Below are 9,356 nucleotides of genomic sequence, written 5' to 3'. Positions count from 1 at the left end.
AAATTCCCGAATTATTTCAAGCCATTGTAATATTTTAATGTGTTACGGGCTCAATGGGAGTTCCAACTTGTAAAGGATAGGTTACTTACTATGCCTAGGTTGCAGATTCAGTAAGTGGTGAGCCCTAAAGGCCTTGGGCGGCCGGACATTGCATATTTTTACCCTAGGTATATAAGGCAGTGTGTAAAAGAAATTAGGGTTCTCAAGCTCATTTGTTGAGAGCACTCTTTGGTGAGAGCTCTTGAGGTGTGTGGCTATGGAGTCCTTGAGCTTCTCTTTGCTCATGAGACTTGATTAACACTAATCAATGATTCATTCTCTTTCATTATGTCTCTCTCATACTTCTTGCCTATGATGCTTAAATTATCTAGATCTTAACTAATTAGTGGTTAATCCCCCTCTAATCTTGTGTGATTGCCCTCTTTTGCTTGTGTGTGCATGTAGGTTTGATTGGGGTGTGGTGCGCGATAGATCTATGTGTGTGTGTGTGTGCTTGCGATTAGTGTGTTCCATGATAGGATTAGTGTTGTGTGCGTCTTGCAATCTTAGTGTGTGTGATTGGGTTGATTAGAGGTGAAGAGAAGTGGACATAGAGATTGCCCTTCATTGCAGCTTCACTCCTCCATAGGCCGAGAAGCTCACCTCGTAGAGTTAACCATTTGTGTTTCCACGATTAGCTCACTAACCGTGTGAGTGTTTCCATGCCCTAGTCGGGTAGCTCATCCCTCGTATTGACAATTTTTTGGTCATTGGAGCTATTGCAACGATGGGACCCCCAACATTTGGTGCCATTGCTGGGGTGGATGGCCTATGCTAGTGTAATTTTGGCATAATCGAATGCGTTCCCTCACTAATTTTACTTGTGTGTTTATGTTTTTGTGGATTGTGAATATGTGTGCATGAAGCATTGTGTTCATGATTCCCTAATGTGTGACCGTATCTTGCCAATTGTGTGTTTACACACTCTAATTTCTCACTAACCCCTTGCTAATTTGACTATTTTTTGCTAACTTACTTATTTGCTATGAAGAATTGGAGCATTTGATCATTCAATTGATCTTCAACGGAAAGGTAATTAAGGTGGTATTCTCAACCTCCTTAGAATCTAAGGATGTGTAGAATTGTGTAGAAATCCCACCATGATGCAATGTAATATTGATGCAAAGTAATACTATGCTATGTTGATGCAATGCAATGTTGATGTTATGGATTAAAAATTTTACGATTATTCATTTTCACGCCATCGTAATGCCGAAATTTTTAAGAATTGGTGGCGCATGAATTTGATAAGTTTCAATTTCTAATTGATGAATGTCTATTGCTAATTGGAAGCCTAATTGAGTTAATTGCATGCTTGGATGGTCAATTTCAAGTGTGTGCATTCTCATTGGGTGTGTGTATGCTAATTTTAGGTGTGTGTGCACTATTTTGCCCATGTTTAAGCACCTAGAAATCAATGTGTGCGTTATGATTTTTCAATTGTGATGATTGATTTGTATTGTGCTTATGCCCAACTAATGATTTGTGAAGTCACATTGCAAATCCGACAAGTTTAACCTTTTTGTGTGCACACCTAAAGATTGGTAAAAACTGCCAATTTTTTAGTGTGTGTGTGTGTGCCTAAAAAGTGTTAAATTTGTATGATCGATTCAATATTGTGATTGCATAATTGATGTGTGTAATGATTAATTTCTGCGTTTTTGTGCTCAAAACAGGGATTTACACACTCTAATTGCTTTAATTTTTGACCTAATTTTGTCGATAATTTTGCTGGTTTAATTGCCTAGTCTTGATTTTATTGATAAAATTGTTGGCAATTAAATTGATGTGATTTATGTAATTGTATTTGACTGTACTATTCCCCTATGTGTGCAGAATTTGTAGAATTTTTTGGGGTATTTTTCGGATAAGTTTTGTAATTTTTTGCATTAATGTTTGGATAATTCCATAAAAACCTTGATTTTGCGATCTTTACGAGCTATTTTGGATGTACGTATTTACGGCATCATTTTGTTCGCATTCGTGGCCTCCGTGGTTGAGTTTTGAGCGTTTTACTATTTCCAGGGACCGGTGGACAATTTTGTCAAAATTGGTATTTTCGATAAAATATGCTATTTTTGGTGTGCTTTTGCGTGTTGAAAATGCTTGATTGTGAATTACGATGATTTCCTAAGATTTTTGGAATTATCCTGAAATTTTTTGGATTTTTTTTGGCGATTTTTGGAGTTTCGGCTTATTTTTGGCATTTCTTGACGATTGGAAATTAAAAAATAAAAAATTTGATAAAAGGCTGGGTTCGTCATGCCTTGCGGCGCATACAAAATCTCCGAATCGGATAGATCTTTACGGTCCCTGGGGATAATTTCCTGCGACGTTAAAACTTTCCTCTTCTTCTTTTTCTCTCCGGGTGAACACACACTTATCACACACACACACACACACACAGATACATTCACTAACTCTCTCTCTCCCCATCTCTCTCTTAAATTATTCTCTCTCTCACTAACTCTCATTCTCTCTCCCACTTTCTCTCTCTTTAACTTTCTATCTCTCTCTCTCTTAACTCTCTCTCTCCGGCGCGTGAACCCCTCTTTATTTTTGTCTTTACCACACACACACTCCTATTCTCTTTATCTTACTCTCTCTCTCTCTCTCTCTCTCTCTCTCTCTCTCTCTCTCTCTCTCTCGTGCTCTCTGTGTTAACCCTCACGGCTCACGGACACCCCATCACCTACGACGAACGTGTATTATGTATATGGTAGAGTTAGGTACCGGGCTTGTCGGACCAATAGGAAAAGGGTAAGAGTGATCGTCGATGAGAGGCGCACTCTAACTGGGACATTCAAGGGATTAGTTGGCTAAGCATGGGCGCCCAAGTGTGAATGGGGTGAGCTCATATAAAAGCCAACTAAACCTAAAATTCACTTATTCTCTCATTTGTGCAATAGAAGAGTGCTCTTGCTCCATCTCCATCTCCATCTTCTTCTTCTTCACCTCCTTGTGTGTGTGTCTATGTGAGAGAGAGAGAGAGAGGGAGAGTGTGTGTGCGATCGAGCATTACGAAGGCACGACGGCGGCGAAGCGGTTGAGCGCGGCACGACTGCAGCTTCTTCTTCTTCGCGGCAAGGAATCCTCCACGGCAGGAGCATAGAGCGGTGAGTGACACACCATTGCCCTCTTTTGAGCTTACTAGTTAAGCTAGTTGTGTGCTTGGAGCCGTCTATGGCTCGCACACAATGTTAGGCAAGGCCCTTGCTTCGACAGTGCGGCAAGGAGCGCACATTTTTGGCGCCGCTGCCGGGGAATCGCTCTGCACTAAGCCCAAGAGGCACTTTGTGCTTCTCCTATGAGTTTTTTGTAGTAGGAAAGAAGAGGAAGAGGAAGAGGAAGAGGAAGAGGAATGAGTTGTTTTTCTGCAAGTTGTTAATTTCTGTATTGTCTACAAGTTCTGTGATTTCTGCATAATGTTGTGTTTTCTGTTTGCACACAGTCTTTGCACAATTAGTAGTCGTTAGCTTGTTTGCAGTGAATGAATAAGTAGGAAGGCAGTTAGCAATTTCTGTTTGCACACAGTCTGTACACAGTTTCCTGTCAAGGTTTGCCTGCACACAGTCTTTGCACAGTAAGGTAGTGAGAGAGGAAGTAGGTGGACAGTTAGCTCACTGTCAGTAAGCAGTTAACAAATTAGTTAGTAGATTAGTTAGTGGTTAGCAACACTGTTAGTAAGTAGATAAGGTAGTGAGCTGTCTGTGAGCTGTGAGCTGTTGACAGAGAGGTTAGGTAGGTGTTGACATTGTGTGTGGCCAAGAAAGGGTCACCTAAACCGCGCGCGGTCGTTGCCTAAAAAATAATAATAATAATAAAAAACCGAAAATATTTAAGCGTGAGTGACTGGGGGGCTACACTAAAATTCTGATCAGGATCATTTCCCCAAGCCCAAGCCCAAGCCTCAGTCTTATGATATATACTAGACTCACTCTTATATATATACCCTACCCCCTCAAGAGGGAATGAGAGCATCTGGGGCAAGTCCTCCTTTCTCCTCCCTTCTCTTCCCACTTGCACCCTTAGACTTTCTAATTTGGTCCTAGTTCCCTACTAGAAATTGACGGTTTTAGGGATTCCGAGGGCATAAAGTGACCAAACGGAGGGCTGTAAAGCACGGCACGTCCCTCTGACCAAGACGCTCGTTTTGAGCTATCATACGTTCTATTCTATAGCTGGGTAAAAAAAAGGACCAATTTTTTTTTTAAAAAAAGACTTCACGGGCACTCACTGACACTTCTAGAGTGTGGAAGTCATATGAACCTACGCTCTGGACGAGTGTTAGAGCACGAGCATATTGGTAGTGCCTCCATTTACGCGGGCACCCATTATTCCTCCACCCTAGGTTCTGGACCTTCGGCCGGGACTCAAGATAGCGCGACCCAAGACCCTCATATCGCGTCTAGTGATTCTTCCTCTGACTACGAAGTCATGGAGGGGTATCCTACACCAAACCCTGATAGTTCAAGTCAAGACATGCATGCCATGGGCCCACGGCCGGGGTCCAGCGTGTTTAGTCGCTTAAAAGAGACCCTTAGTAGAGCTACTCGCTCCGAACATGCGGTTAATGAAATAAATGAAGGGAGTGGGGAAGTAAATTCGTCATTCATGCCTAAAATAGACCCTATGCTTCTTGAGAGTGTGCATGTGAATGTTCCATCCACTGCACCTCTTGATCCTTTAGGACTATCTCCCTTTGAGGTTCTACTACCCGATGGTAGGAGTCTTGCCGAAGTGCAAGAGATCGAACGCTATATGCAAGCAACAAGGGAGAGGGAAATTGAGAACCTATGAAAGCTAGAACAAAGTCGAGCCCTGAAAGCAAAGGCTCCTATGACAACAATCATGCCAGCCGAGCAACCGAGTGCTCCCAAGGTAGCAGTCACGGAGGGGCAAGCAATGGGGAGCAATAATGCTTCCACTTCAAGGGAAACCTCCAGCATGCCAGGCCTAGATGGGATATTCCTAAACAAAAATTGGGAGTATGACCTACAAGCAGAAGCTTTAACTGATCGGTACACAGGAAACACCTATCATGTGGGTTGGTTAGATGTTCTACAATCCACATCGGGTGCTACTAGCATAGATGAGCAACAACAGAAAGTCTGTGATGTTCTCCATAGGATTGTCGAGTTAGAAAGACAGAACACAGGGATCAACATGCCTTCAACAGGCCTAATGAGATTCTTGGATACGGGAAAGGCCAACCAACCAACCCTATCACAAATGGAGACTCCCTCAGTGAGCCCCCTTGATCCTCCATATGTTGTTTCGCCAGGAGCCTCAGTACAATCTGAACCCACAAGTGGCAGCTTTACCTTCCCAGATCTAGCTCATCTTTCTCTTAATGATACTACGGCTACCATGCATATCCCAGTGGTGAGCATGACAAGAAGTACACCATGGAGTTCATTTGTTAACACTGCGCCGATGCCTAGTAGCACAGTGCCCCCAACTATACCTACATGTATGTATCAATCATGTGCACCTGTCGTACCTTAGCCTCATGTAGCTCCTACACCTCCGATTATTCCAAGAGCTTACAATCCACAATTGCATTATCCAAGCTCTTATACAAGTGGAGCCATGCCATTTAATAATAACATGCCATATCAGGCACCCCCTATGCCTAGGGCCACGCCTGTAAACTTTGGACCACCGTCTGGTACACCACCATACGAAATATGGGACCCAAGAGCCGCGCGTATGCCAAGGCCAAGGCCAACTCCCATCTCACATGTGGTTCCAGGAGCACATACACCCATTATACCTGCTCAAATAGGAGATTTGGCAGCATTTGCTCAAACTATCGGTCACTCTATTGCGGAAAACATGCGTAGTGCACCTGATAGAGAGCCTAGGGGCAAGGCAGTTCAAGTAGCTAAGCTCACATAGAAATTCAGTGGAGACGGAGATGCTAGAAAGCATATGGAAGTCTTTGAACCTGTGTGCGATTCCTTGGAAGAGCACAATGAGCTACATAAGTGTAAGGCTTTGAGTTTGACCCTAAGCGGAAAGGCTGGAGATTGGTATAGAACCTTAAGAGTAGAAGAGAAAACGATCTACTCTACTCTTAGGAGACTGTTCTTAAAAGAATACATACGAAAGGGAGTACTTTGGGGTGTAGCCTCTCAGCTCCAGAAAGCCCAACGAGAAGAAGGTGAATCCGTGAGAGACTTCATTAGTCGCGTAAAGAATTTGAATTCTCGATGCAATCCAAACGAGCGATTCAACAACAACCAATTGCTCGATAGATTCATTAGGGGACTACGACATGAAAGTATCTATAATGGCCTAGTCATTAGAGGTATCACTACTTGGGAAGCAGTCACCATGAATGCAATCCAATTGGAGGATAATTTAATGATTGCAGGAGAAAGAGTGTCCGCCGAGCCGAAGTCTAGTAGCTCGCAAGCGTCAGGGCATGAGCCAATGAAGATAAAGCCAATCGTGAAAGAGCAAACGATATCTGAGATGACTTTGGCAGATCTCACCAAGGCCATCCAAGAAAGCCTTAGGGGTAATCGTGCTCCACAAAACACTCATATGTATCCAAGAAGGGAGCAACAATGGTGCTCAATTTTCTTGGGCCCACATACTACGAGTGAATGCCCTACTTTCAGAGTAAAGTTTAACGGGACTTGTAACGCGTGTGGTAGGTATGGCCATCAAGCGAAGGATTGCCTAATGCTTAAACGCATCATGGAAAATAGACCGCCTATAGCTTGGGCAGACTCACCTCGAGTTCTTGCATTGATGCCTACCCCACCCATGGAGCAACAGTTGCCATTACAACACATGGTCCCTAGAACCCAAAATGTGGTCCAAACCACACCGTTGCCACCTCCAGTGCTAGGACCGCAACCCCCTCATCCAAGAGTTACACCTATGAACCAAATAGGTTGCGAGTCATCTAGTACTTATGTAGATTGCGAAGAGGACATAGACTCTAGTATCACCTATGGAGTCGACATGCTTGAGGAGTGTCCCATGTACTATATGGAAGACCATTGGGGACAAATCAAACCGGTATATCAAGCTACTGCGCTAGCAGCAAGAGGCCAAAACATTAATAGTTTTGCCAGGAGACCACCTCTTCAGTGCTACGAATGTGGTGGACCACATCGAGTAGCTGAGTGCCCCATTAGAATGCAAAAGAATGCTGCACTAATGCAAACAAGTCAAGGGAGTGCATTGGCAATGCCAATACTCACTTGTAATTGTTGTGGCATAGATCATTTGATCGCACAATGTCCTAACAATCCAAACGCACCGAAAATCACACCATTGAACATAATAGAGATTGTTGATGGGACACCACCAACTATAAACATAGCACCAGTGAATGCACTCACACGGTCGATGCTCCAAAAGCAAAATTACATCCTCGAAGAGAGAGATGCTACATCCATTGGCCGAGCAAGAAAGAAGAAAACACGAAGAAAGAAATCCCTTAATGCTTCTAGCTCAAAACCTAGTTCAAAGACTAACATAGGGACAGGAGAGGATCTCGTGTATATGAATGACCCTGAGGATGACTCAGATTCGATAGAGACCACAGAGACCAAAACTATTACTACAAAGGAAAAAGCCAGTGAGGAGGATCACGAGAGGGAATTACGACGAACACCAAAAGAGTATTCAAAGTTAAACCACCCAGTTGCGAACCCCCAAGATAAACCACGAGAGACAAAAAATGAGGATTGCAAGAGAAAGATTGGAACCTATCCAAACCCAACAGTGGAAATTGAACGAGTCCAACAACTGAGGGGTTTGGTGGAAGAAACTCAACGAATATTAGAACCTGAACCCAAACATATCTAGATGTCAGACACAGTGTTTCCCACACAAGTTCAACCTCACAAGAACTACAGGCCGTTAGCTATACCCAGTATCATTCGGGAAGAGAGTGAGGGTAGGACATCTGAAAGTGGACACACACCTTTCCTACTAGAGAGAATGTTTGGTGAGGGAATGCCCGACCCCCTTGAGGAAGTGGAGATTCCATCTTCACCATTCTCTTGTCACAGTCCTACGTCCCACAAGATGCCATGAAATGTTGCCAAATTGATGGATTTCATGTCTTCAGAAGCTAGAACCACCATCATGTCCAAACTATATAAAGACCCCGAGCTAGTCTCAGCTCTTCGAGCCTTCCTCAATGGAGAATTATAGGCCAGATTACCACAGTTTGCACATATGAACAAACCTGACTCGGTAATGAATGATGAGGAACATTTAGCACCACCATCTAACCTAGCGGGACATGAATATGTAATTGAAGTACCCGTTAACAAGTTGGGGCAATACTTTGAAGGTGATGAATCTAATGCTACTCTACCAATCACTACTAAAGGATTAACTGTAAAGGGGGTCCTTGACGGTGGTGCGGGAGTGAGCATGGTGACAAAGAGTTGTTGGGAGTCTATGGGGCGACCTCACCTTGAAGCCACGAGCGTAGTGGTAAAAATGGCTAATGGATCTATTGTTACGCCTATTGGAATGCTAAAGGATCTCAGAATCAAGGTCTTGGGACACAAGGTAAGGCAGACTTTCCTTGTTATGGATTTTTCCAAGCATCCTATGTCATTTGAGATGATCTTAGGGCGTCCATTCATGAGGGAAGCAAAAATGTTGCATGACTGGTCCAAAAACCACGTCTACTTACAGTTCCAAGACTCTGTCATTCGAGTTGATCTTTTAAGTGGTCGAACGCATCCTCTAGGAAATAAATTCATCATTGATAATCGATCAGACACAACAATTCACTCAGCTCCATTACAGTATTGTTACACGTGTGACGAAGACACGGATAATGGGGAGAACTCTCCTTATATGGATATCCTACCCGGAATGGCTGAGTCAGACAATGTCGATTGGGTGCACCTAGCGGGAACTATAGATACATGGGGAGCTAGAGGAACAACCTGGGTAACACCAGATGGGGAAGAGATACCACACATTGCACCAGTAAACATGTTAGGTGTAGCGCATGTAACATCCGATGATAAGAAAGAGGCACACCTACCTGAGAGTGAAACCGATGATTCCTCAAAGGCTTCAGGCCAATACACATCAGAAATGGAATCTCAGGGAGAAATGGATTCAAAACCTGAGGAAACATCGAGTGAGCCAAGTATAGAAACTGAACACTCAAGGCCTAGTACAACCATCTATGGTAATTTATATGAGAGTGAAGAAGATACAAGCGAAGACCTATCAAGTGAGTCGAGTTCAAACATTTACCAAAATCAAAAGCTTAACAAGAAACAAAGGTCATATAAGAGACGACGATATCGAGCAAATGTGAG

This window comes from Adiantum capillus-veneris, chromosome 2 (genome assembly GCF_014529385.1).
Source record: "Adiantum capillus-veneris isolate H3 chromosome 2, ASM1452938v2, whole genome shotgun sequence".
NCBI classification, from domain to species: domain Eukaryota; kingdom Viridiplantae; phylum Streptophyta; class Polypodiopsida; order Polypodiales; family Pteridaceae; genus Adiantum; species Adiantum capillus-veneris.
The sequence above is the reverse complement of the archived record's forward strand: the minus strand, read 5'-3'. Positions refer to the sequence as shown.